General features: G+C 43.1%; 1 long non-coding RNA gene across 1 annotated transcript in view; it reads left to right on the top strand.

Annotated features, from left to right (window-relative positions):
* The window catches only part of LOC112976485, a 48188-nt gene extending 35478 nt beyond the window's left edge, over positions 1-12710 (top strand). Inside the window, exon 3 of the long non-coding RNA XR_003257036.1 lies at positions 12467-12710. This is a non-coding gene — a long non-coding RNA (uncharacterized LOC112976485). The remainder of the gene's footprint in view (positions 1-12466) is intronic.
* The last annotated feature ends 14482 nt before the right edge of the window (positions 12711-27192 follow it).

The following is a 27192-nucleotide window of genomic DNA, read 5'->3' as shown; positions in this document are numbered from 1 at the left end:
GATGCATCAGTAGAATGCATTCCTGACAACCACCCTTGCTGAATTCTCTCACACTGTGGCCTTTAGGGATCTTGACTGCAAAGTCTATGCCTTTGTTCTGAATGAAAAAACAATGTGAGACCATTGCAGACCTGACTGCACAGCGCAGGTAACTTCATTGGAGTGTATTCTTTCCTGGTACATTATTATTTTACTGATGTGAGAAGAGCTGCTGTAGCAATGAGCTTGGCTGAATGTGTTCTTTGATCAGCAGCTGGGTGTGTGATATGTGCGCTGAACTCCCAGCATGAAGAAATTAATAGGAAGAACCTCAGATCAGTGCTGAAGTATTATAGCCTACTCACTGCACTAAAGTTGGTTGAAATGGAAGTGAAAACACACAAATGCTGTTCCCTGGGAATATGTTCTGTAATTTTGCCTTGTATTAGAGCCACTGCTGAGAGGGAAAATTCGATACTCACAGTTTCCAAAAAGATAATGCAAAGGTAGAATTCTTCCTGTAAGTCCACTTTGCTCTCTTCCTTTTAATGAACCCTTTTTTAATATCAGCAGAGAAGTTGGAATTTTGGACAAGACCTCTGCTAATAATCTTCTAACCAGGATTACACAAGCTACTTAAATAATGGCACACAAGAATCGAGCCTCCCTCTGTAGCTACGCTGCTTATTTATTCCCAGGAAGACTCCCGAATGTAACAGTAAGCACAGGAAAGTGAGGGATTTGGAACAAGGAAGTCATCTGTGGGACCATATAATCTTCATGTCTCCAGAGCAAGAATTTCATTTCCTTTCAATTGCATGCAAGAATTATGACAAGGCTTCCTAAGAAAAAACTCTTCTAGAGGACAGATTTGGGTATTGTTTGGTCCATCTATGCTGCCTTAGCCAGTTAGCAAAAACTGCTATGATGCACTTGGCAGTCTTCTGATACTGTTCACTGATAGACTATATCACCTCATGACTTGATGGGACTCGTGACTGCAGGAGGACTCCTCAAGGCTTTGGAGTTTCCTGAGGCTCATCACCAGTGCTTCTCCCCTGATCTTTTTCTTTCCCTGTATACGCAATGACCTAGATCTAATGCTGTTTCTACCTGCATAGTGAATGGTGAGGCCTGACAAAAATTCAATTAGTAGGAGTCAATGCTTGTCTTCAGAAATCACAGCTTGCTGCTGAATGTTTGCTGCTAGCACATGTTGGTAGAGGGGCACTCAAATGCTGGTGACATGCAAATGTATTAATATGTAGTCTGTTCACTGTGCAGAAACATCTCTGCTCAGAAGAAGGGTCAGGTAATATTACCAGATGGCTGCATCACTGCTATTCCTGCACACTTTTAACCTTGGGCAATCAGAAAGGTTTTTGTTAGATGGCAACTGTTGTCTTCTATAGCTGTGAGTATGGAGGGGGTTTGCTTGACTGCATTAAGTAAGGCTAAGTGATGTTGCTTTTATTTTTTTACCATTAGTGTCATCATATGGTGTGAAAGTGGGTGTCTCCCACCCCGCCACCTTCCTTCCTCACTGCAATTTGTACAGGCCACACCCTTATCTCTCCATTGTTGCAATGGTGATGGCTGCCTTCACCTATTGCAGGTCCTGTCTGAACATGTTACGCCACACAGCAGTGCTCACAGTGGCCAGCTGTAAAGTGGGTGGCTGGCCATCATTACTGGATTTTCAGACCCTTAAAGACTCAGGCTGTGGCCTCACTGAAGACTTCCTGGGGGAGCTTTGGCTTGTATTTAAAAAAAAAGATCACACACATACACACACACACACACACACAGACACACACACTTGCACACATTCTCTTTTTCTAAAGTGACCCCAGTGGGCCTCGTTATCTTTTCCTCCCACCCACTCATCCCTTCTGACACTCTCTGTAGCTGACACCACTCATATTTCATTTAGCTGAATCTTCTGAGGGAGTGCATTCAGTGTATTTTCTAGGCTCTTTAGAGTAGTAGGTGTTACTGTATGTACAGTGCCTTAACACTACTCTTGAGACTCATTAGCAAGTAAAATACTGTTGCATTCGTTGGTCCACAAGACAGTGACTATGCATACCAGTGACACAAATGCCTGCTGTTTACCAGAAGGAAATGTCACCTAGTCTTGGCCACAGAAGTCCCTGAATGCTTCTCCTGAAAGCAGAACGGTTTGTCTTCTGACTCTTTGTGGAAAAGGGATGTTGAGGGAGGTTTTCTACCTGTGGGTGATGCAATGCTACATCCCCTCAGTGTCCAGTCACCCATTTAGCTATGAGTGGCCAGAATCAGTGGAGTTACATGAAGGACCACTGCTGAAACTCATGGCCCCGTCCAATAGCCAGGAGCAACTCAGTGCTCTGACACTGATTATTAACGATTTTCCCATGTTACATGCTGTATTTGGTCATGTTCAGTAACTCTGTAGTAATCAGACAAGATGGAACGGCAGCTTGTCAGCTGATTTAATTAAAACCACATTGCTTTTTTTATTGACTCTCACACATCATTAATATTCTGTCTAAGACGCGTCTGCAATCTAAAGATTGGAATCAGTCTCGTTGTACTCTTTCCAAGCTTGAATTCCCAGACACACAAACCTGGGAAAGAGTTTTAAAGGGACAGGTAACAGTTAGAAGCTAATTTGATTACATTGAAATGGACCAGTCATTGGTCCAAATAAACGCTTATTAAGGCACCAGTCTTTCAAGTTGCTTTTAAACGCAGTGCAGGATTTGCTTCCATGGATAGGAGTGGGAATAGAATATATTTAGGATTTCCCAGGAATCAGGTCTTTGCTCTGCAGACTCCTGTTAATTCAAAGGCTTGGTTATGCAAATATATTAAAAAGACTTGAGTAAATAACACTGTACCCTTTTTACTTTGGTTTATTATTTACATATTTAGCAACAGTGTTGCATCGTCCCTTTTCTGGAGTGCCAGGTTAAGATCCATTTCACAGTGACAGCGTATCAGCCAGCATATGCACTTGATTAGCAACCAAATTACCAGGAAAAAAATTAGCATTTTAAATTATATATAGCAGTTTATTTAAATAGTGATTAACTTTCATCAACAGTATGTGCATTTCTGTCTTCTTTAAGAAACCCTGCCGCTCTCAATCACAGCTGCAGCCCTCCTGGAGCACTGTGTTACTCAGTGACTCGAACAGAGCTTTGCAAATACTTTCGCAGCCAATTACCATACAGGTTTCTTATGTTCAAATTAAGGCAACTGGAGTCAACAGCCACTGCTGAATGAAGGTAGAGGCTTGAGAACATTTTGCATAACAGTCATCAGTGTAGCTGATAGCTATTACAGTGTTCTTGTGCAGTAAGCCTACGCAGATACTATCTCTCTTGCCTGTCTGTTACAACATGCATCTCATCTCATTTGCAACCCTTTTCTTTAATTAGCTGAAGCCTTTACTTCAGTCTTTCATATGTCAGCCAGCCTGTGTACACTTCCATATTTTTAAACAGTAGCCTGTTGTCTTTACTTTGTCATTCACACTAGCATATAAATCTACCCTTCTTATGATCCTCACTGCTTGGTAGAAGTCAAAACATGCTGTTTAATTTTCCTGTTCACTGATTTCCATTTGTTTCATGTTCAAATGCTGGCTCTTTTCCCCCTTTTGGGCATGCTGTGAGCATTAAACTTAGTGATTAAATGCCAGAAAAAGCAGTCCTTTTCCTCTTCTGCCCATGAAGGGGTCATCCTAACCCTTGCTTGGATGCTTACCTTAACAGAGTGCTCTGTGCATGTCTAGTCAGTCTAAATGGGGTGGCTGCATTGGACTTCCACAGGCTGGCATAGGTTAGCTAATGATGGCTAATAAAACAGGTGCAAAACTTATGTGCTCTCCTAGGGGTGTGACTGGCTTTTTGCTGCTTCTTCTCATTTTTATTTAATCTACTACAGCAGAATAGTTCATTTTACCAACAACACATCTGAATCCCGAGACAGCATGACTTAAAAATAACTGTACCTAAAAGAATGAGATGGTGGCATGTGGTTGTCCTCTTGCTTTTAAATATTCTGGTTGACTTGGGGGGCAATCCGAGGCTGTCTGTAACTAACTGTCTGACAGGTGGGGTGGCTGACCCTGACATCTGTGCCTGTGGCTGATCCCCAAGCTGAACCTGGAGCATATTCAGGATGTCATCTAGCTTCTGGTCCATCTGCATGACCTGTTAAGGAATTAGAAAGCAGATGAGCTGTCAAGTGGTTGCACATGCTTCTTGTGAAAGACATTCACTGGCGAAAAGCTCTGTGGGGGGGGATAAACCCTGGCAGTGGGCACTGGCATCTTCACGCCCTGAGCATCAAAAGCTCTTTCAAGTTTTATTGGGCCCCTTGCTTTAGCTAGTGGCAAGGTCAAAGAGTGCTGTGAAGTCACCAGGAAGGGTATAAAACACTGCTAAGTGGCTGCAGAAGGACATGAGGTTGGTGGCCCCAGCATTTGACCACTGAAGTCAGCCATTTCATCTCTCAGCATTTTTCCAGTGCTGCCAACTTCTCGCGGTGATGATGCATCCTGCAAACATCTGCCCTGAAACTCTATTTCACTCTTCGGTTTATCATGAGTGTTTTTTCCCACTACCTCTCCCGGAACTTCACCACCCTCAGCTTTAGGACATCATGCTTTCCATTACTGTCTTGGGAAACTAAACAGCTCCTCTCCCTTCACACTGTAAATAAATGCCTCTGTGATACATGTTATTGTCAGAGATACTACCAGATGCAATGTTTATTCCCATGCATTGTTAGAAGGATGACCTACTAAAAACCACATTATAATACCAATGACTTCATTAGAAAAGAACAACCTTTCTATTAGAAGCTTGACATGCTAATCTCTCCTCTCATTTTGTTGCTTTCCAGCTGAAATTTCTCATGCATAGTCTCTAGATAGAGAAGTATTTATTATTATTGTTGTTGTTGTTATTATTATTATTATTGTTTTTTTAAGGAAAAGAAAGAAAAGAAAACCTGGGTTTTTAAAGCTAAATCACTCTCATATCTCCTATCACTTTCTAAAAATCCTGACCTCTTTCTAGGAAGCCCAGACAGGCATTATTCCATGGTTGTAATAGGGCTTGCACGCTCTGCAAAATGGCATTCTGTTCAACTTTGTGCCAGCCAGGAGGACAGGTTGCTGAATGTTGACTGCTCTAGTTTGCTCTAAAGGCAAAAATGTGGTCAGCACCATGTAAGCAACTGGGATTGCTCATAATAATACTTGAATACAGTGCAGCTTTGTGTAGAAGATGAGCCCAAGAAAAATGAGTATTTTTAAGAACATTGGATAGTTCACTTTTGAGTTATCTGCTGTGAAACTCTGAGCCTCTGAAAACTCTGCCCCAGTGGGTCTGATAAACTTTGATAGCAAACCTTTTAAAGTGATATCAGATCTAAACTGAGCTTTCATTAAAAAGAGAGAGAAAGAAAGAGAAGGGTTCTAGCCTTTTTCTGTGCAAAGATAACTTTGGAAATAACCAGTGGCAGCATGGACTGAAAGTTTAGCAGGCTGAGATTGCTTTAAAAACCAAGGCAAAGAAAATCACCTTAACCGTTTTCCCCTCCTCTGCCTTTTCTCGCTCCAAATGTCTACTCCCCTGGGGGCCCCTCAAACCTCAAGGTACCAGGAGCTTATTTAAGCTATACCATTTTGGCAACCAGTATTTCCTCCTTTATACTACCTGCTGCCGGCTGGGGAAGGGAGGAGTGGAGTATTTCTCCTACCTCATGAAGGGAAACACATGTGCTTGTCTCTCTTTCAAAAACTTTTCTCTCTTGAAAACAAGATTTCAATATTGTTTTTATGACTGCTGTGTTCTGGTAGAAAAATCCCTCTCCCTGCTTCTGATTTGGTGTGGATCACCTGAGGGTGCGGGTTATCTCAGAAAGTACTTGCAAGCAATAAAGAGGAATTATTTATGGCATGGGTTAGACAGTGTAGCCCTTCACTAAGATTTCTGCCTGGGTACTTTTGACTATGTTCAGAGTAGAGTTGGCACCATCTGTGTGGTAACACGGCCAGGGAGGGCAATGCGTGCACATGTTGGAGAATTGGGGCCGTTTCCTACAGTACTGGCTGTATGTGTGGTTGTTGGTACCAGTCCCGGTGTACAATGAGTCACAGTCTAAAAGCAAGTCATATATATATTCATGGTCTTCAGTTCAGAGCAACAGACCCCCACAGAGGCTCTGGCTGACAGAAGTCCAGCCACCTCCTGGCCAGCATGACCCTACGCCAGTAGTGGCAACTGGCTTTTCCCTTGTCTAATGAGCTATGAAGGTGAGTGTGGGTGAGGCTGTCGGGGCAGGTCTTGCTCTCTCTCTACTGTGGTCAATGACAGAAGCAGTCCTTTTCTCATTTCTTGGTCCTACGTCAGTGAAATGGCATGGAGGCATTACACCTGCCTCATTTTTCTCCCCCTTGCTGCCATTTTCTCTTTTTCTAAACTGTTCTGCTTCCCTCCTGACATCATCAAAGGTCTTCATTGAAGAGCGGGGTTTGGCTTAGAGGGAAAAAAGGAGCAATCACAGAAATTGTTCTTTTCTTGAACAGCTCTCTCTTGAAGGATTATGACAGCACAATGACAGACATGTGTGAGAGGTGTTTTCAATGTATGGAGAAAGGCAGAACAACTGCTTATTCTGCTAAGCATTAACTTAGTTGGAAATCTGGAAGTCACTAGTAGTTTAAGGGTTAAGTAGCATGGAACTAATTTAAAAACCACAGCCTTTATTTTCTCCTCCATTCTTGAAAAGCCTGTTTGGCTGATGCTGGTAATGACTCAACAGAATCTTTCTTAAGCAGAAATGTTGTACAGAGCAGAAACTAAAGCAGAACTAATACATTAGAGTAGAGTAAAAGAGGTGTAGGCAGGGAAATGGGATCAGGCAGATGAAAGATCTCTTGGGGCTTTCTTTTGTGAGGCTTTGTTGATTTTGATCTGCACGCTCGATCTTAGATAAGTTATGCCTGTATATTCTGTATCATTTAAACTTGATGTATTTCTCTATATTTTGCCAACTCAGTGAAAAAATGTAATAGGGAATAATTTTGTGCACTTTACTTTCCAGGAGAGGAGAGGGGTGGAGAATGTAAATATTCATTTGTAGAGGAGAAAAAAGAAAAACACATACACAAGGGAGTAGATGGGACATTCTGCACTTTGGTCATGCCTTTCATGCAGGCATCTGCAAATGTTTGCTGAACATTAACAAAAGAAGTTGTATGGTTCTTCTGTGTCAACTAGACACACAGGAGCATTTTAATGTTCATTTTTGAGAACAGAAGCAGGACCCTGCAAAATTAACTCCGTATGAAGTGGCAGATCTCTTCTAATCCTTAGCTTTCTCTTTTACATACAAGATCAAGACACCAGTTTCTGGCTTCAGATACTTTACCATACTTCTAGCTTTGACCATGCAACTAACCTGGTAGACCTTTAGTTGGACAGACACATTCTTAAGTACCTTGTTGAATTGGAGCCTATAAAAAATGGGTCAGATTTGGAGGCTAGTTAGCCATGATTAAAGGGTTACAAAACAAGAGCTGTGGAAACTTAAAGGCTTGACTGAAGTCAGGAGGATGACTTGCAAGATTAAAGGACTTTTCATATGGATAAAGTTTTTACAGAAGAAAGTCCTAATTTTATATTTGTCATTTAAGCGACTACTACATTCCTTAAGTCTTGTTGCAAGCAGGACGAGCTGTCAGTGTCAAATAACATACCCAGGCAAGCACACAGGTAAAGGGTTAAATTTTGCAATATGTTTCTCAGCTGAGTAAAGTGAGAAGCCATACGGGCAAGCCACAGAGTTTCCGGAGAGATGTGATATGCCCCTCGCAGGCTCCTTGGAGACAGGTGAGTTTGGCAGCTGTCCCCAGGCAAATGGCAACAAAACTTCTGTTCTCCCACATCACAAAAGAGCTCTAGAGACAATCTATAAAATTCTTAAAATGCTTTTATATCCTTTCAGCCACACTGCAGAAAGGAGACGGCAAAGCAGTTTAAAATAATACTCTGTTGTTATTGGGGCTATGAGGTGAGCTGAAAGAGTGTTGAAATGTATATTCATTTTAACATCCCCCCTGGAAAGGGGCTGGATCCTGACATGCAGAGCTGTTACACAAAGAAAATGGCTCAGTGAGTCACAGCAAGCCGTGATGGGGACCTGGGTCAGGCAACCAGTGGGACCCAGCATGTCCCTGCTCTTAACCATGAGCACCAGCTTTGCTTTCAGTATTTGTTATTTGTGGTTGCTTTTAAGCCTGTATTTGTGAAAGCTGGTGTCCAGCCCCCTATTTAAATACCTCATTTTAACTGAGTGTGTTCCTGTTGCAGAAACCCCTTGTGGAGAAGGGGACCCACAGGATGGCAACAGCATGGGGGACTGGATCGTCCTATGGATTTGCCACAGCATGGCAGATTTCCAACTTCCCCTGAGAGCTTTTTGACATGTTTTTGGAGGTGCACACTATAAACAAAATGCACGTGTGGAAAACTCAGTTGGAGTAGCCACATGATCTCTCCCAAACCCTCTCATTTTAAACTAGAACCCCCCCCCTCCCCCCAGGTTGTGTCTTTCTTTTTAATATTATTTCTGGAGGCTGGGAAAGCCAGTATCAATTATGTGCACAACACACTGACTCAAACCATTTCCAGAGGAGTGGCAGAAGGAACAATGGTCTGCTGGAGCACTGAAGTAAATCTGTAAACCCACAAACATGCTCATCTGTTGCTAAGTAGGTAGAGCTTTGTATCAAGAACTAGACCCCATAAATCAAATAAAGTTGCTGTCTCCTCCTTGATGCTGGGCTCTGTCCCTGCCTGTAGTGGTTCTGGATGAACTGATCCAAATGGCTGAGCTGTACAGCCTTTGTACAGTTGTCTGAGCTGTACAGCCTTCACACAGTTGTCTGACATGTGTCTAGAGCGCTGTTACCAGGGTGCAGCACGAAATGGAGGAGGGAAAGAAGACAGTCCAATTTCTGTTACCAGCCAAAAAATGTCATAGAGTAACAGTAAGTTCTGATTTTGGTTAAGCTGGATTGACTTTGGCTTCCTGCTTGCCTGAGAACTTGAGTGGGGAAAACTGTGAAGCTGTGTCCACAGGACACAAAGATGTCATGGCAGGGATAAAGGAATGGAAGAGACTGCTGCATTGTCAAACCATATCCCATGCTACTGCAGCCACTGTACAACAGACGTTTTAGTTCTTCAAGTCCCACAAAACATTCAGGCTTCCTCTTCCCAATGTGCAAAACTCATTCTGCAACAAACCAAAGACCTGAGCACAGATGGCCAAGAGGCACCAAAGCACAGCAGGTGGCAGAAGGGGAGCAAGGGTGCTTCCAAGTTTTCTGCAAGGTGTTATGTGGAGTTTTCCAGCTGGCACAACAAAGTGAGCCGTATCTGTGGGGCCAGAGCTGCCCTAGCCTGCTGTCCCAGTGCATGTGAACACAACATTCCAACCCTAGGTTTCCCATGCCACCAGGAACTCCAGCTCAGCCCACTGAACACTACTCCTCTAGCTCACCTCTGAGATCACAGACTTACCACATCCTCCCAAGACCCTACCATTTCCTTCATTTCTAGCTTGTGCTGCAGCTCCTGGCTCCCAAGCCAGCTAGGATGAAGCAAGCTCCGCTTGCTGCAACTCTGAGTTACAAACATTTGATCTGATGACTCTAAACCCAACTGCTTGGGATAGGCTAGACTGATGGGTAGGTTTTATTTTGTATGGAGAGACCATATGCGAACCTTTGTTTGCCATGAGCTAGTCTATCTGCATTTACTTATTCCTGACTATGTCCAGCTTGTTATCTGTGATAGGTCACCTAAGGACTAGTCTGTAGGAGAAAATGTTATTAATTTAGTAGAAACAGATATGATTTAAACTAGTGCAATCCATTTTATAGATGCTTCTGTTTTTGACTCATGTAACATATATTGATTTAGCTTAAGCTAGTTATCTAGAAATTGGTGCCATTCTCTCATGCTGACTAGGTCTGTCACATGATTTCTCTTCTTGTACCAAATGGTGGACTGATTTGATTAGATCCTGTAAAGCCTGTATTTAGCTTTACATGCACATCTGGTCTTGTAGCTTCTCTCTGCCTACAGTTACATCCAGTTATTCAAACATACTAATAGCCTATCGTACAGTTCGAAGTCTGAATTGTTTATTTTAGGAATCGCTTTATTTTTTAGCATGTCCCTGTGCGGATTTATTACTGCCCAGAGACTGCTTATTCTGGGAAGGGAAATCTTTCCTCCAAAACAATGCATGTAAAACAAAATTCTTGGTAAAACTCCCTCCCTCACACCTCACTCATCTCCCACTAGAGAAATTTCACTGGGATGAAATGTTGAGGCCACTGAAAACATTTTTTTTTCTGTTTAACATGGCCAGCTAATGTACATGTTGATATGGACTGATGTTGTGTTGTAAATAGCTGTCTGTAGGAAGCAAATTGCCACAACAGCCATAGAGACCACCACCAGCTTGTGGAGACATCTCTTGTGCAAGGTGCAGAAATCTGTGGGTCTGGTCCAGCAAAGTACTTTCGTATGTGTTAGCTTGAAGCATGTGAAGAGTCTCCCTGAGTTCACCAAATATTTAAATGCTTTGCTGGACTGAAGCCAGAACAGTCAACAATTTTCAAGACAATACCTTTAGGATAAGCTTTCTGTGTCCTAAAATGCACATACACACAAATATACCTACACCACCATTTTTTCAGTTTCTGAGAAATGATAATTGGAGTCAACCATGGCAACCTTCACAAAATGATTTAGGTATTAATGTTGGCAGCTTGTCTCTCTTCTTAAAACAACAACAACAACAACAACAACAACTACAACAACAACAACAACAACAACAACAACAGGGCTTTGATGAACAGGTTCCCATTAACTGACTGTTTTGGGGATGAGTTGTAACAGATTTGGAATTGGCCTGAATCCTAAAACAATGCTGAATCCCAAAGCAAGGTTGACAGGTGGCACAGACACAGGGAAACATCTTGCTGTGGTATGTCAGTGTCAAGTAGCCAACTGCCTGCACTCCCTGCCCTGGCAGTAGCCTCTGCAGCTCCTCACTTCATTCTGCTGAGAATGCAAATAGTGCAAAAAGATCGGCTTAAGTCAATGGGAGCTTTCCCCACTAACCTCAAAGGTCACATAAACAGGTACATGAGTAAAAGCAACACGGAGCCCATTTCCATGAGAGCCTGTTGTTCTGGCAGACCCAATTCTCCACTAGCACCAAAAAATATACAAACCACCAGACTGTCACATTTGACTTATTCCGTGTACCCCTTAGCAGATATAGGTTGTTTATTTTCATTCCATGAAACTTATCTAGATAAGGCTACAATTTTCCAGGCCTCCCTTCCTTTATGCCAAACATCCCCACCCATTCTTAGGTCAGGTGTTATAACCTTTGGCGGCCTAGAATATAGTAATCTTTATTTTAAGTATAGCTTCATTTGTTTTGCTTTCCATCTACCTTTCCTGTTTAAATGAAAACACAAAAGTCTATCCCTCTGCACTTTGTTTCTGGGGTATTTCCTGCTGGTACCCTTTTGGTGAGCATTATATTTTTATCTTTCCTATGACACAGTTGCAAAGATGAAACTCTGCAATAAGAACTGTGTTTGAGGACTCTAGTTCTGGTGTAAGATGCCGTTTGCTTAAATCACTAGGCAACTCTCAAGAGTTCAGCACTCGATTTCTAAAAGTGTTAGCAATTGTGTTAGATTGTGCTGGTGATGTTACTGCTTTGGTGAAGGTGTGATTTTTTTAATGAATCCTGGCTTCCTAAATAAATGAAGCTTACCTGATCATCTATCTGTATATATGTTCCCACAGTAATTTGGGAGTAAGCTGGCCAGTTTCAAACACACTTGACACAGAGACAGAGTTTTTACAGATAGAAAGTTTGTACAGTTTTCTAGAAGCCTGGCACTTGTGCAGAAGACAGACATTCAAATTAGTGCCTCATTGAAAGAAAGGCAGAAGAGGAAGGTGAACTGTATTATTAGACCCTGGAAAATCCACACAGGATGCCCTGACCACAGGAAAAGCTTTTTTCAGCAGTTGCCCCTTATTAGCCTCAGATATTCAACCACAAAATACAGAGCCACAGGAAATGGACAACATAATTTCTACTGCTCACAGAACTACTTGATTCTGCTTTCTGCTGCTCACAGAACTACTTGATTCTGGCTGAAGTAATTTAACTGGTGCCGCTCCTGGGGTGGACACAGTGACGGCATCCTGCAGCTGCAACTGTGCAGCAGCACGTTTCTGCTGGATGTGCTGCAACTACTGTGGGAGTGCTATATGCACATGCACCTGTATGTCTGTGTGTAGCCAAAACTTTAAAACAGTTGGTTTTTTTTCCTGATTTTCCCCTGGTTTACATATGTAAATGGTTATTTTTGTTGTTGCAGGACGTTTCATTCTTCACTCTCCTCAAGATCCTGCTCAGATCCTCCCTGTAATCTTGCCATCTCTCTTTGCGACACTGCAGCTCACACCCTGGATGACGCACTGCCATTTCTTAGCTCATTATGTTGTGTGGCTGCAAGTCCTGCTGCAAAACCAGCACGGAAAGAAACAACACGCAAAAGTAACAAAGCTAGTCCAGCCTCAAAGGTGGATATGCAGCTACTGCGAGTCACACCTTAATTTCACAATAAAGCAACCTTGCAATTTATGCTCCGAGATGCTGATTTTTGTTTTTAAATCTCTCAACAATACTGGACAGCGAGAAACAAGAAAAAGTAACACTGAATATTTAAACAGTGCCAGAGGAGCTTTGAGAAAGAAGTGTCTTTAGCCTTCCATTAGATGAATGTGATAAGCTTAGCATTTGTAGATGGGCGCGATGGACTTAGTATTTGTTCCTCACCTAAACCTTTGAAGAAATGGCACCAAGCCCTCTATGACCTGATTATTTTGCCTTTATTTTTGCTTTTTTGAGCTCTATTCAATCTCCCTCATGAGAACAAAAATCTAACCCCACCAGCCTCATGACTGGATAGGCTTGAACAGTTCCTGTCTTGGGAAGGACACTTTGGGATGTGCTGCAGCTGGTTTGTGTCTTTCTTAGCTCAGTTGCATGGATTACTTACTCAAACTGAAATCAGTGGGTGAATTTGCTTAATCCAAGTCTGCTGACCTGACATCCAGTTAAGCTAACAGCCTCCAGGCAGAAGAAGGATTCCCCAGCACAGCTGACGGACTGCATATAACAAGGTGACATTTATACGCCTTGTCTTTAGTCTTGACAACAAGTGCTCGCCATCAACCCTCACGTTCACACACACGAAAAACTTACTTCAGATAATCTGTCCATCCTTTCCTATAGCTTGGCAAGAAAGGCGAAGAAAGAGAGGGAATGTTATTATTGGGAGGAGCACAGGTATTACGGTGATGATGATCTAGATAGTGAGACATGTAGATACTAGAAAAGTTCCAGGCAGTTCTTGTAGGACTAGGCTGGGACTTCATAAACCCTGGCTCCAGACTACTCCCCAGCACAGACTTCTTGCGTTAGGACAAGTCACTTTCTGGATGTGCCTCACCAATATTTGTTAATCTCATTCATCAAATGATCTGTCATTTCTTATCTTGCTGACATGAAATCACACAAAATTGGGTAGGTTTGAGTCTTGATACAAAACAGAAGCCACAGACCCACAAAAGATAAGAGCGATCAAAAATGTTGACTGAACCATTGGCTGTAGGAAGGAAATGAATCTATAATGGAAAAAAAGAAGGGAAGATCAGTCCCTATTGGAAGACGACCTGAGGAAAGAACGTGGCTGGAGAGTGTTTTGCCCCCTCAGGCCAGTGGCTGGTTGCTTTCATTTCTGTGGTTCTGCTTTGTCTTTCCTACCCTTGGCACTGTGCGGATTGAAATGGGCATGGCAGAGCAGGGCTGGAAATGTGGCACCGTGATCATGCCGGAGAATAAATTTAATCATGAAGCAAAAGAATAATCTAGAGATTAGAGGGTGTCACTGGGAGGCCACCATCTGGGCTTCTATTTTTCAGCTCTGCCAAGGAATTATCATACAGTTTTGGCCAAATCCTCTAGCAAAGCTAAAGACTGGTCTGTATGTAGACTTGTGCTGATGTCAGAAAATCAACTGCACAACACGCCTTTCAATGTTCCAGGGGAATCTGTGCCTGGACATTCATTTTCACATGCCTTATTTCAATTAAAGCAGTAAAATAAGCTTGATGGAAACCCACTCATTATAAGGGCTTTGGAAAGTGAAACCTGTACCCCTGTACTGTGCACTATTGAAAAGTGTGAATGAAAACTTCTGCACTTACTTCTCTTTAACTCTGCATGGGACAGGCCTCTAGAGTCACCTTCATGCAATGAATTTATTCAAACTCTCATACCCTCTAACAGATGCCGCAAGCCTTGCTTAACACGTGCAACACAATTTGAGGAAGAAGCAACAGAAACAGAAAGCGGTGCTAGGTATTTAAATAACGAGGATTACAAAACACCATTAAAACACGCACAGAAACAAAGCAAGTAAAATATTATTGGATCATGCTGATTGAGGGTGTAGCAGTTCGTGATTTCTGCTGATTCAAACATGCTTTGCTGCACCCTTTAGTTTTAGCTCGTCTTGCTTCTCTGTCATTTGACGGATTTTACTAGTTTGCTAGTATATACCAGGCCTGATTTACAGCATTGCCACACACATATTTTAAACCAATTCTTGAAAAAGTCATGGGGACTGGGTGGGTCCTGGACTGTCTGATTTGGTTCTGCAGCCACAGTGACCTCACATTTAGGATGTCTGTATATCCGTTCAGTCACACTAGGCCACAGCATTTGGCCCCAAATCAGCAAAACCATGGGCATAAACTCCGCAGGAAAAACAACTACTTAGCAAGAAATGGTTTGTGACCTGAGCTTAGATTGCTCAGCACCTGGAAGGGTCTAAGCAGTATGTGGGGTGTGGACCTGTGACAGAAAAAATCAGTGCATAAACCAGATATAGCTACCGTCATTTTGGGTTCAGAACAACAGAAGACATTGCAGGGAGAATGAATTTGACCGGATTTGTCTTATTTCTCCTTGCCAAGCTGGAGAACTAATTGCATAATATATTCTGAAGCTAAAGAGGTGTTTATAGGTATTTAAAACACTGACTGAGAATAGGAGACTCAGTGAAGCAGATTTTCTAAATCCAGAATCTAAATTGTGGACATTTTCCTGTCTTTTGTTTTTGTGCTTGAAAAATAACAAGAGAATTTTGAAAAATCAGCAGGGCTACATCCCCAGGGGAGACTCAAATAAAACATTAATTAAAGCAAAGAAAGGGAGGTGTCTTATTTGAACTCTGCTGAGCTAGATGGATTGCCTATGAAAGCTGGCATTGACAGGACAGCTGTATGAAGAAGCCCGTGGCAGAAGTACTGGTGTCTTATACAAACAACAGGAGACAGAGCGGGAGATGCAAAGCCATAATTGCCAGATAGATTTCTTCCTCATGAGGCATATGCTAAGTCAGCAGAAACCTGCATGGGTTTTCTGTTGCAAGGCACTGCACTGTTATTTAAGGAAAAAGGTCTATTACACCTAGTATTACTCTTACAGTTCTTTGGCCTTACATTTCAGGGAATATTGCTGGGCAGAAGAATATTATAGATCCTGCCTGGAAAATAAACATTCATTTTTCTCTTTCATGTGTCCTCTTCTTCGTATTATATCATTGCAGAGAAAAAGCACAGCAATAGAAAGGGACATGTATTAACATGAACATTGAGCTGTAGGAATACGGGAATGGCCTGCTGAGATTTCACTGTCCCAGCATTTAGTCAAATTATTTGAACTGGTGCTGCAGTTTAATTAAGATTTTGCAGTACCAGACCTTTTGAAGTTCTAGAGGTAAAACAGGGAAACCATGGAGGTCTTTACACCAATGTCTGCTGTAGGGGAAAATGGATCTTTTTCAGGTCCATACGTCAAAATTCATTAATAAAATAGATACTCGTTTGGACTACCCAGAACCCTATAGTTTTAATTGCTTTAGCTTCACATCTACTTGCTCAAACATTACTTTTACTAACCATGAACATTGACTTTGATCTACTAACTCAGCATAACCTATAATACGTCACATGGGTCTAAGCTGTGTTAAAAAATGCCTGCATTATTTGTTGTTGTGCAGTGTTTCTCGCCTCTTCAGAGCAAGCTTATTTACCATCCTATGGAAGTAGTTATCAATGAGAAAGAAAATAAGATTTTCTGTCTTTTAGTTAATTAATACTTTTAAGAGTTTCACTTTGATGTTTGAAAAGCATATTTAAAATCCCAGCTGTGACAGGGGGCTGTGGGTCTGCACCAGTACAGTGTAAACCAAAAATGACCATGATGATGAACTGAGGTTCTGGTTTTGGCTGCATGACCACTGTACTCGGCTTCCTTCACTGCACAGAGTGGTGATCTCACCCAGCCCTGAACTGGGCTGGAAGAGAGCGCTCAAGCCCGCTGCTGCTGCTTCCAGCAGACATCAGCATCCAGGGTATTAATAAGAGAGGATTTTCACCCCTTCTGACTTTGGGCTGCTGCTGGCTCATGGGAGTCCAGAGGAAAAAAGTAGTCCTGGAGCTATGCTGTAGCTGGGGTTGTGCCTTGGAGAGGTCCTGCTGGGAGAGGCACCTTGTCGTAAAATAAAGTCCCTGGGCAGCACCTTTTTTAAGGTTTTAATTAAGGTTACTCAGAAAACAGATTTTCTATCCTGCAAAAAGATTCAAAATAAAAAGTCCTTGGAACCCCAGAACATCCCAAACCTGGCTAAAAGTAGATGTTTGTTACAAAATTTAAATTTGACCCTTGTTTGTTTGCTTCTAATCTGCAGAAGACAAAATCACTGTGAAATACACCCCCTCCATGCACAGCTTTGCATTTTGAAAATACTGAAATACCTGGATTCAAATCTTCACCTGTTTCCCCTGTTGTTCCTAAAAAGTTCATCCAAATCAATATAGTTTTCTGAAAGATAGCAGTTCCCACAAAATTTGTCAGGGGGGAAGCATGTTGACGTAAAAGTTCCTGCTAGCTCCAGTTTTAGCATTTGTGACTTAACATGCACCAAAGGGTGCATGGCCTTTCACACAAAAGCAGTGTGGGAGCCCCAGGAGCCAGGCTCACTTGCGCAGCTGATATAAAGTGTGTCCCAGTGGGGTCATGGGATGCCCTGGCATGCTACATGAAAGCCGCAAGACTGTCCTGACTCTAAGTGTCTAAACGTGACAGATGTACTGGGTGGGAGGGAGAAAATACTGCGGGGTTTATTTTGAAGGTAGGGAATTGAGGAAGAGGATGGTGATTTCATCCTTGCAATCTCCTCAGCTTGGACCCAGCAAAGCCTCTATGCACTTGCTTAGTGGTAAGAACATGAGAAATCACTCAGCTTTCCCCCCATGACGTTTTGTGCATAAGCTCACATGCATGCACACATGGCCATTAAGTTGAAATAGGCTTCTGAGCAGTCAATTTACCTTAAAAAACGCTGCCAAACTAACCCTTTTTTTCTGTGGAAAAGGATATGACCTTCAGAAATCTGACTGGCTGGCACAGATTATTTTGGCATAATGTGGGTTTGCTAGCTCATAAGGGTTCCAAGAGAATGCTTCAGAGGCAATTGAGGAAGTCACATGAGCCCTTGCTCCGAGCACTGTGCCACTGACCTGCTCCTGCTTGGCTTCCTCCACTCCGCAGTCCCATGGGGATTTGGGCAAGCAAGACAAGGGATTACTCAGCTGAAGGTGGCTGTGGTGCTATGCCGGGGCGAAGCAAATATCTCCGTACAAAACTATGGACACTCTTCTGTTCACCCACAACAGCTGGGCACTGTTGATGAATATGGTGATCCGAAATATTATTTTAAAGCTAGCCGTGGCATTCATAAGTGGAGCTGCATGGGCAGCTGGGGAAGATTAAATCCTCTTGTTAGCCACAGGGCAGCATGGTGTGGCAATTAGTATGTTAAGCAGAACTGAGAGAGACTTTTGTAATGAAACCAAAAACTTGGCTGGCCCCCAAAATCTGCAAAGGTTCAACAACCTTTCAGTAAACCTGGATTGAGCTTTGACAGATTTATAATTTCAAGGAGGACCCATTAAAACACCCAGGTTGTGCATGATTTTGAGCCCAAACCAGACCACACTTGGCAATTTGGGAGTTTTGCTTTGAGTTTTTTGCATACAAACCCAAAACACAATGTAGACTCAGCAGGGAGGAATCAATGCAAACCAAAACTGCTGAGTTTTGCACAGCTCTAATTATAATCTCTTCACAGTCCTAGTTTTATATATTATTGTTTGTACTGTGGTAGCAGTGCAGGGCTCCAATCAGCTTTGGGGTGGCGCTGTGGTAGGGGTTGTAAAGACAGAAGAAGGAGGCAGGATCTCTGGCCTGAAGAGTTTATAATCTAAATAAACAAAATAGATGAAGAATGAGGGAAAGACATAAAACACGTAAGCAGAGTGATTAGGGGTTGGCAAGACAACTGCTTTTATTCGTGTCTCTCTCACCCACACATAAAATTAGGTCTATTTAGCCTGGAAACTCTTTGGGGTCAGGGCTGTATTTTCAAAAATGCAGAGGGAAGTGGGATGCGAAAAGGAGCGGGGAAATGAAGAGCAGCCTGAGGCCAAGGACTGACCCACTCAGCCGGATTGTAACAGTGAGGGCAAGAGCATGAGGCAGGTGATGGAGGATCCAACCGGAGGAGTACGAAGCAAATAATTATTCAGCCATGGGTAAAATCCAAACCTTAGACTGAACCTCCGTATGCTCTTCCCACAAAGTGCAAGTCCCCATTTTGCAAGAGAAGTCCTTCCTATGAGACAGACAGTCACAAAACCAATAACGTGCACAATGCTGACCTTGGACAAGTCACTCAACCACTCCGCGCTGTAGTCAATCATAGAGCGCTCAAGTGTCAAGCAGGGCTAAAAATACTTCCCTATATGGCTTAATTCCTTCATGATGTAAACTACTTTGAGATACTCAGGTGAAAGGTGCTAGACGACTGCAAAGATTTATTTTTCGTGAACCTCTTCACATACTATTTTCACTGCCAAGTGAAGGCCTGAAGCCAGGAATTTTAGAGATGCATATATCTATATATATCTATATATATCTATATATGTATGTATGTATGTATGTATGTATACCCACACATATTTATGAAAGAGGAGAAGGTATATTTTTCAGAAAAGAAGTTAGATTTCCTAAATCCATATATAGGAACCTAAATGAATGACCAGATTTAAAATCAGGACACTTATTTGTTTAAAACTGGGTTCAGGAGTCTAGCTAGAAGTTCTTACATGAAAATGCTTTGCCACTAGCTAACTGGAAATTGCATATCTTAAAAGAAGTTTGTAATGCCTGTTTTTTTTTTCCCCAGAATTTAGGTGAAGGCTTGGGCCAGTTATTTTCTCCCAATTATTCATCGTTCTGTGACTATTAATTAAAACAAACAGCTCTCTGAAGCAATTGCTCACAATGGGAAGATTTACATCTTGAAACGAAGCCTGTTTTCTCACTGTGTCTATTTTCTACACTGCATAAACATCCAAATTTGTTATTGCAACAATCACCAGTGCTAGCTCTCAGAGCTTATTGTAGGCTTGCGATATTTATTTTTTGTTAAGACCCAACTCCTGAAGTGAAGTGATTAGATGAGAACCTCAACTTGCTGTTAAAAAAAATGAAATAACTTTGTGCTGGACCACAGGGTAGGGGAGAGAAATGGGAAAACATGAGCAGAACGCATAGTAAAGGTTCCAAACGTCTGAAGGGCAGGAAAAAAATGAAAATCCTGCATGTATTATTATTTTTAAAGTCTCACGGCTTTGAAGCCAATCTCCCCCTTATAATTTGGGGGGGGGGGAGGGGGCTGACTCATGGCTTGCGACTGCCAAAGCACAGCAATGTGAGGGGCTGTTCATTGCCTTGTGGCTGCATGAAGGTTTCTCACCGAGGGGCTGCTTGCCCCAGTGCTGAGCCACACGTGTTTGTTATCGCTGAATATTGGGCTCCTGCCACTTTTTCTTTTTTCTTTTTTTTTTTTCTTTTTAAAACAACCTTACTGAGGTATTCATTTATGAAAATATCTTGCCCAAGGAATTACACAGACTTGGCAAATAGAGACAATAGGTCAATTTCTGGGCCTCCCCAATCTGACAAGATCCCTTTAGCTTTCAAAAAAAGAAGAAAAACAGAACTATTAAAAAGTCTCAGCTGCCAAATAGTCAGTAAGTCTAAAACAATGTAAAGCAAATGTAAACATTATATGATGAAATGCATTTTTTTAAAAGCCCTCTTTTCTCAGCAGTTAGATGGACTTTATATACAATGGGAAGATTCATTCCTGAAGGTAGTCCCAGTATATGAAACCACTACATCTCACAGTCTGAAATATATATTTTACATGAAACAGTAACTGAAGCATCTGCTTTTACCTTGGGAAAAGCTCATTCTGTCCTTTGATTTATGAAGGCTGCACTTCTCCCTGCTCCCTTCCCCCTTTCCCCATGCGCATGAACCCTCTGGGGAGAGGAGAAAATTATGTCTGCAGTGACTGAACCTAGCTATTACCAGGGAAACTAAGGGACATTAAAAACGGAAAATCAGTGTGAAGAGCATGACAAAAACACAACTGGGAGAAAGATGAGAAGTGTGGAAAATAGCTATACAAGGTTGCGGTTTGGAACATCCAGAGGCCTGGTGTGCCGTGTTCACCATGCTATGATTGGGGGCCTGGCCAGTGAACTGGGGCCCTGGCCACTCTTTGTGCAACAACCAGGCAGGTTGGGCTGGACCCTGTGCCAACCCCGGCCAGCAGAAATGGATGTGAACACGGAAGGCCATCCCCATTCCTCATCCTGCACAGCTAAAGGCCTGCAAACCAGCAGGATAGTCAACTTGTTTCTGCTGAATGCTCTCCCTTCCTTACCATTGTAGATGTTATCTGTAGCACATGGCAAGAACATTAGTAACAAAAGGCAAAGTGGTTCCCAAAAGAGATAGTACAGAGGAACATGAGCTTTTTGGTTGGCCAAATGCGCATCCTACCACCATGTTGGAATTTATATCGTCTACATTTACCTATTTACATGAGGACAATTCACATCCCTGTTTAGGATGTAATTAAACCTGGTGCTTTTATCTCAAGTTGCGGCTTCAGGAGTCAGGACAGTTACAGAACAGCAGTGGATACAGGCACCTGCAGTTTAGAGGAGGGATAAATCCACTCTTGCATGAATGAATTAATGCTAGAATGCCCTGAAATCCCACTTTACCAGAGAACCTTGCATTAATGTTTATGAATCTCCACTGGGGGTAGACTTAGGCATGCATTAATGAGCCAGTATTATCCCTACTGTTTGCCACATGACTCTGTGAGCTGGCGGAAGACAAACGTTGGACTCACTAGTGCTGTCAGCTGCCCCCGTACAGTTCAGGAACGTCATTCTTTCTATTTCTGCTGTTAATTTAGCAGCATACCCTGTCAACAAACCATAGCAAAAGCTGCTTCACAAATCATCATGACTATATGACACCAGGCAGCTTGCCAATGCCAGACAACTTAGCTACCAACCAAGGACACTCTGGGAGAGCCAAATTCTAGTGGGCAATGGCAACTCATCCTCAACTGGTGACTTCTCCCACTGCGGTATCCTGGGGATGAAGGGTTGAAGCATGCTTCCCATGTTTCTGGAGCCGTAGCTGATCAAACCAAGGGTGCAGGCTGATACAGTTCTACTGCTCTGGGCTTGGTCTCCTGGTCCAGGACTAGTCAGCACTGGGGGTTTCCACAGCTGATCAAACCTGTCCAGTGTCTTTGCTCTGCCATGTCTCAACCTGCAGGATCTGCTAAACAAGGTTCACCATTGTCTTCTCAAGGTGTCTTCTCAAGGTACAGCTGAAGGGCTCTTCAGCCAACCACCACATACCCAATGCTTATTTCCAAAGAGATGTATGAAGTTAAACAGCTTGAACAACTTGGTCCTGCTGGAAGGAATGACATGTCAAACCAGAGCTTTCTGTTTTATTACTCTTCTGCAAGAGGATAAATGGAGAAAGGCAAGATTCTCACAATAGCTTGGAAAATACCTCAGTACAATGCTCAGGGCTGTGGGATGTGCCTTCACAGAAAAGCACCTAATGCACTTGTTGGCACAACTATGCAATTAAACTTATGCATCATTTAAGCCTGTGAAGGCTTAAACTCAAGAATGCCAAGTCCAGACAAATTCTGCTGTAAAGACAGAGTCAAAGTGAATTATACAGATTTGTGGATTAAAATGGAAATGCCTTCACTGTTCTGATTACTTATGCCATTTTATTCTATCCTTCACTTTTAAAGAGAACTGTTGTGTGAACAAACAGAGCTTCATTTTTCTTCTTGAAACTCCTGATGCCAGTGATCCTCCACTTATATGCAAGGCAAAGCTATGTGTAAGTTATAGGGTCAATTTGTTTACCTTGCCTGTGGCCAGAGTTGGGTTCATCAAGTTAATTTCAGTAGTTGCCAAAAGGTCTTGAAATTTTTTCTGGTGTCATATGGCTTTTGCTGTTTTTCAAAGCAGGAGGTAACCATGGACTGTCCAAAACATAATGAAGTAAACAACATTTTTCTGCATCAAACTCATCCTGCAAATTAATTAATTTGCATTATTGGCCCTCTCAACTTCATGGAAGTCATACAGATGTGAGCAGCCATTTAAGGATTTTAAGGGTTATGGTTCACATCATCCAGAATTGGTTCCAGGACTACTCATTCACAGAAATGGGAAAAAAAGGTGGAAATGCTGATGTAGTGGGAAACAAGGGAGATTTTTAATTAAAAAAAAATTTTTTTACAGATGTTGTCATCTATTACGTTCAAAGCCTTTGGGCACATCCATAGTCCACACCAATCTGTGATGAACTGGTTCTTTGTTGCAGGTTCTAGCACAGTTGATTTCATATTGCTGATTCATCTAATGGGCTTGGACTACTCTTGTTATACTTTCAGATAGTGGACCACCGAGGCTGAAAACAAATTTTCTGTCTGCTACCATCAGCTGATTTACTTTAGATTTCAAAAATTCATTAGTTCTAGTTTTCGCGGTTTTGTTGTGTGTGGGGAAAGTGAGTTCATGAAAACCAGAGCAACAAAATACTCTCTTGGTCAACAACAAGAATGTCTTAAATGTTGCAAATGGGAACTAGTCCTATATACATGAACAAGTTAATCCTGAGACAACCCTCTTAATAATTTGCTGTTAACCATAGCCATTGATTCTACTGCCTGTCCTTAGGAGAAATTGCTATGTAGAAAAAACACAGTGGCAATAGCAAAAAGCACAGTGTTTTCTGGCAGACTCTGCAAGCCCCTTCAATGCAGGAAGTAATAGATTATAAACAAGTTTTATTTTAATCCCTGCAGGACATATTGTGAGAGACCAAGAACAAGACCTATTTTTCTCAAAGCCCTCCAGAGAAAAAAGTTCTTGAGATCCCAATACAATATCAAAGAGATCAGCTAGTAAAGAAAAACTATCTGTTCCTGGCAAGACATCAAAACATTTCCCACAAGTTTATAGTTGTCCAACTGATCATCAAAGAAAAGAGTTTTGGTTGGATTTGGGGCTTTTTAGTGCCAAGAGGTGTTATTGATTCTGAGACGCCTGGTATTTTGAAGAATGCCAGCCAAATGACTGCTGAGGGAACAGAAAAGGTCCTTACTATGTGAAATGGGTTATCTCTGGGCTATTTTATGGAAAAAACTGTTTTTTCTGTGAGCAAAATGTTTAGTTGCATGCACAATGCAGGCAGCTATTGTGTACACAGAAGCTCCTATTTGCACACACCACTATGCATACAGAAAATGAGAATGAATATATTTCCTGTGAGAAAACTCTAATATCTAATTCTTAAGAGTACATGAGTCTACTTATTTCTATTGTACTCTTTTTTAGGTAGGGAAATATCTTTCTCTGAAGCAATGAGGGATTAAATGGCAGATGGTTTGTGGCTTAGCTGTGAAGCGATCCAGGAGCTAGTATTATAATCATTTATTAGTAATACTGTAAAGCAGAGGAGCTCAAGTCGTGGGACATGGTCTTTTTGTGCCACATACAAATGCAGAAGAAAATCACTATGTGTTAGATATTGGTATGACTGAAGCCTCCACCAGCTGAGTCCCTGGATGAGTCTAAATTAGAAAATAGTTATCCTGGTAAACACTCTGAGGAGAAATGCATGATTTACCAAAAAATGCAGTGCTTTTGCCGATCTAGCTTCTGCCAAATTGATGAGCAAAATAATGGCAAAACCATGTTTATGCGCATATGAGTGGAGCTAGCCAGAGCTTTTGGCAGCAGCAGGATGATGGGGAGTGGTTCTGGGAACTGCTGCGAAGACAGCTTTCCTAGGGGATTGCATCTCGTGGCTGGACACATGGGCATCCAGGGTGGCGTGAGCACTGAATGAGGCTTTTCCTGCCCTTGGGGCCCGTGTAATAGTCCTGTTCCCAGAGGATGCATTGGGTTCGTTGCATGTGTGTTGTGTCCTGCTTGAAGAGAGGGAAGGGGTAGGAGGAACAGAACACAAGGGGCTCCTGCCTCTGCTCAGCGGGGTATTTTTATAAAACTTACAGGCACTTAATACCTGTGGAACCTTTACCACTCATTTGGTGAAACCAGCCAGCAAATTCAAAAGACAGACAGACACACAGAGGCTTGTTTCCTTCAGAAATTAGTCTGTCCTTCCTCTCTCCTCCCTCCAGATCTTTACAGCACTTTTTGCTTCACCCTGGCCTACCTAAAGAAGTAGCAAGAGTCAGGGGAAAGGATGGACTATGGCCCCAGGCCAGTGACAAAGAGCTGATTGAGATGCCATGGCCATCTGACAGCTACCCCTGGGCTGAGTGGGGCACCAAGCAGTGAGGGACAAATGCAAAACATCTGTGAGCTTGCAAGCAGCCACTGTGCCTGCAGCTGGGCATTCAAACTGAGCAGGCTTTCAGAGAAAAAAAGCCCAAAGCAGCAAGGAATCTCCTGGTTCTAAATTAAACCTTCATTTTGAAGGTCAACTGCACATGTTTCAGGTCTCCTAGACAGTCACGAGGTCAAAGTGTGTCTGGGAAACCATGAGCCATGGCCAGGGCAGTGCAGGAGGGCTCATGAGGGCTCTCAGCTGAAGAGCGCACCTGTCTGCAAGAAACACTGTGCCTCTGGGAGGACAGCCATAGGTGTTTTGGCAAATCTGCCTTGCTGTGAGTATAGGCTCCTACCCAGGTGATGCTCTAAGGGTCACAGGATCACAGGATGGTTGAGGTTGGAAGGGACCTCTGGAGATCATGTAGGCCAACCCCCCCCCGCTCAAGCAGGGTCACCCAGAGCACATTGCACAGGATTATGTCCAGAGGGCTTTTGAATATATCCAAGGAAGGAAACTGCACAGCCTCTCTGGGCAACCTGTTCCAGTGCTCAGTCACCCTCACAGTAAAGAAGTTTTTCCTCATGTTCAGATGGAAGCGTCTGTGTTTCAGTTTGTGCCTGTTGCCTCGCATCCTGTCGCTCGGCACCACTGAAAAGAGTCTGGCCCCATCCTCTTGACACCCTCCCTTCAGATATTTAAACATATTGGTAAGATCCCCTCTCAGTCTTCTCTTCTCCAGGCTAAACAGGCCCAGCTCTCTCAGCCTTTCCTCATAAGAGAGATGCTCCAGTCCCCTAATCATCTTTGTRGCCCTTCGCTGGACTTGCTCCAGTAGTGCCACATCCCTCTTGTACTGGGGAGCCCAGAACTGGACRCAGTACTCCAGATGTGGCCTCACCAGGGCTGAGTAGAGGGGGAGGATCACCTCCCTCGACCTGCTGGCAACACTCTTCCTAATGCACCTCAGGATACCATTGGCCTTCTTGGCCACAAGGGCATATTGCTGCCTCATGGTCAACTTGGTGTCCACCAGCACTCCCAGCTCCTTCTCCGCAGAGCTGCTTTCCAGCAGGTCAACCCCCAACCTGTCCTGGTGCATGGGGTTATTCCTCCCCAGGTGCAGGACCCTGCACTTGCCTTTGTTGAACTTCAGGAGGTTCCTCTCTGCCCACCTCTCCAGCCTGTCCAGGTCTCTCTGAATGGCAGCACAGCCTTCTGGGGTATCAGCCACTCCTCCCAGTTTTGTCTCATCAGCAAACTTGCTGAGGGTGCACTCTGTCCCTTCATCCAGGTCATTGATGAAGAAGTTGAACAAGACTGGACCCAGTATTGACCCCCAGGGGACTCTGCTAGCTACAGGCCTCCACCTAGACTTTGCACCACTGATCACAACCCTCTGAGCTCTGCCATTCAGCCAGTTCTCAATCCACCTCACTGTCCACTCATCTAGCCCACACTTCCTGAGCTTGTCTAAGGTCTCCTCTCTCTTCACACCCAGACTTTTAGACCATTTTTGACCTTCACACAGGCTAGCAATACATCTAATTCTCAGAGATGACCAAAGCAGTCACTTGAATGCTGATAGACCCCATGTTGGAAGGACTGCAATTCCTTCCCATCGCCTCTGACCCTCCTGCAAGTCATTGGGGAGCACCTTGGTTTGTAGCAGCACAGAACAAACATTGTCTTGGCAATACACCTGTTAATGAAACATCTGTGCAGCGGTGGATGCTTGCACATGACTTTGCACAGTGGCTGGAATAACCATAACACCTAGACTGGCCCAGCCATGGAGAAGGATGCATACCCCAGGCTCCTCCGGCTGCGCTGGGCTTCGGAGGCACATGCAGAGACCATCTGCCCTAAGGATTTCCCAGATAATATACTGACAGTCCCAGCATTGAAAACTTCTCACTTAATAATCATAAACAAATCAGTCTCCTTAGCCCGTCTTACTGTAGAAACCTAACCAGAGCATTTAAGTTAGTAGCTTGTTTTCCTCTAGTCAATCGCAAAAGAAGGTCACCTGTGAAGGACTGTTGCCTTCTGGAGGAGCTGCTGGTTCTCCTGTGGCTGTGGGGAGCCTCACAGAGCTGGACTCCTCTCTAACACACATGCCCTCCCTCCCTCTCATGCCTTATTTTATCCCTGTACTTTCTGATTCATTGGATGACATTGATCCTTACCAATCTGGAGGCT

Source organism: Apteryx rowi, unplaced genomic scaffold (assembly GCF_003343035.1).
Source record: "Apteryx rowi isolate R43461 unplaced genomic scaffold, aptRow1 scaffold_734, whole genome shotgun sequence".
Classification (NCBI taxonomy): domain Eukaryota; kingdom Metazoa; phylum Chordata; class Aves; order Apterygiformes; family Apterygidae; genus Apteryx; species Apteryx rowi.
The sequence above is the reverse complement of the archived record's forward strand: the minus strand, read 5'-3'. Positions and strand labels throughout refer to the sequence as shown.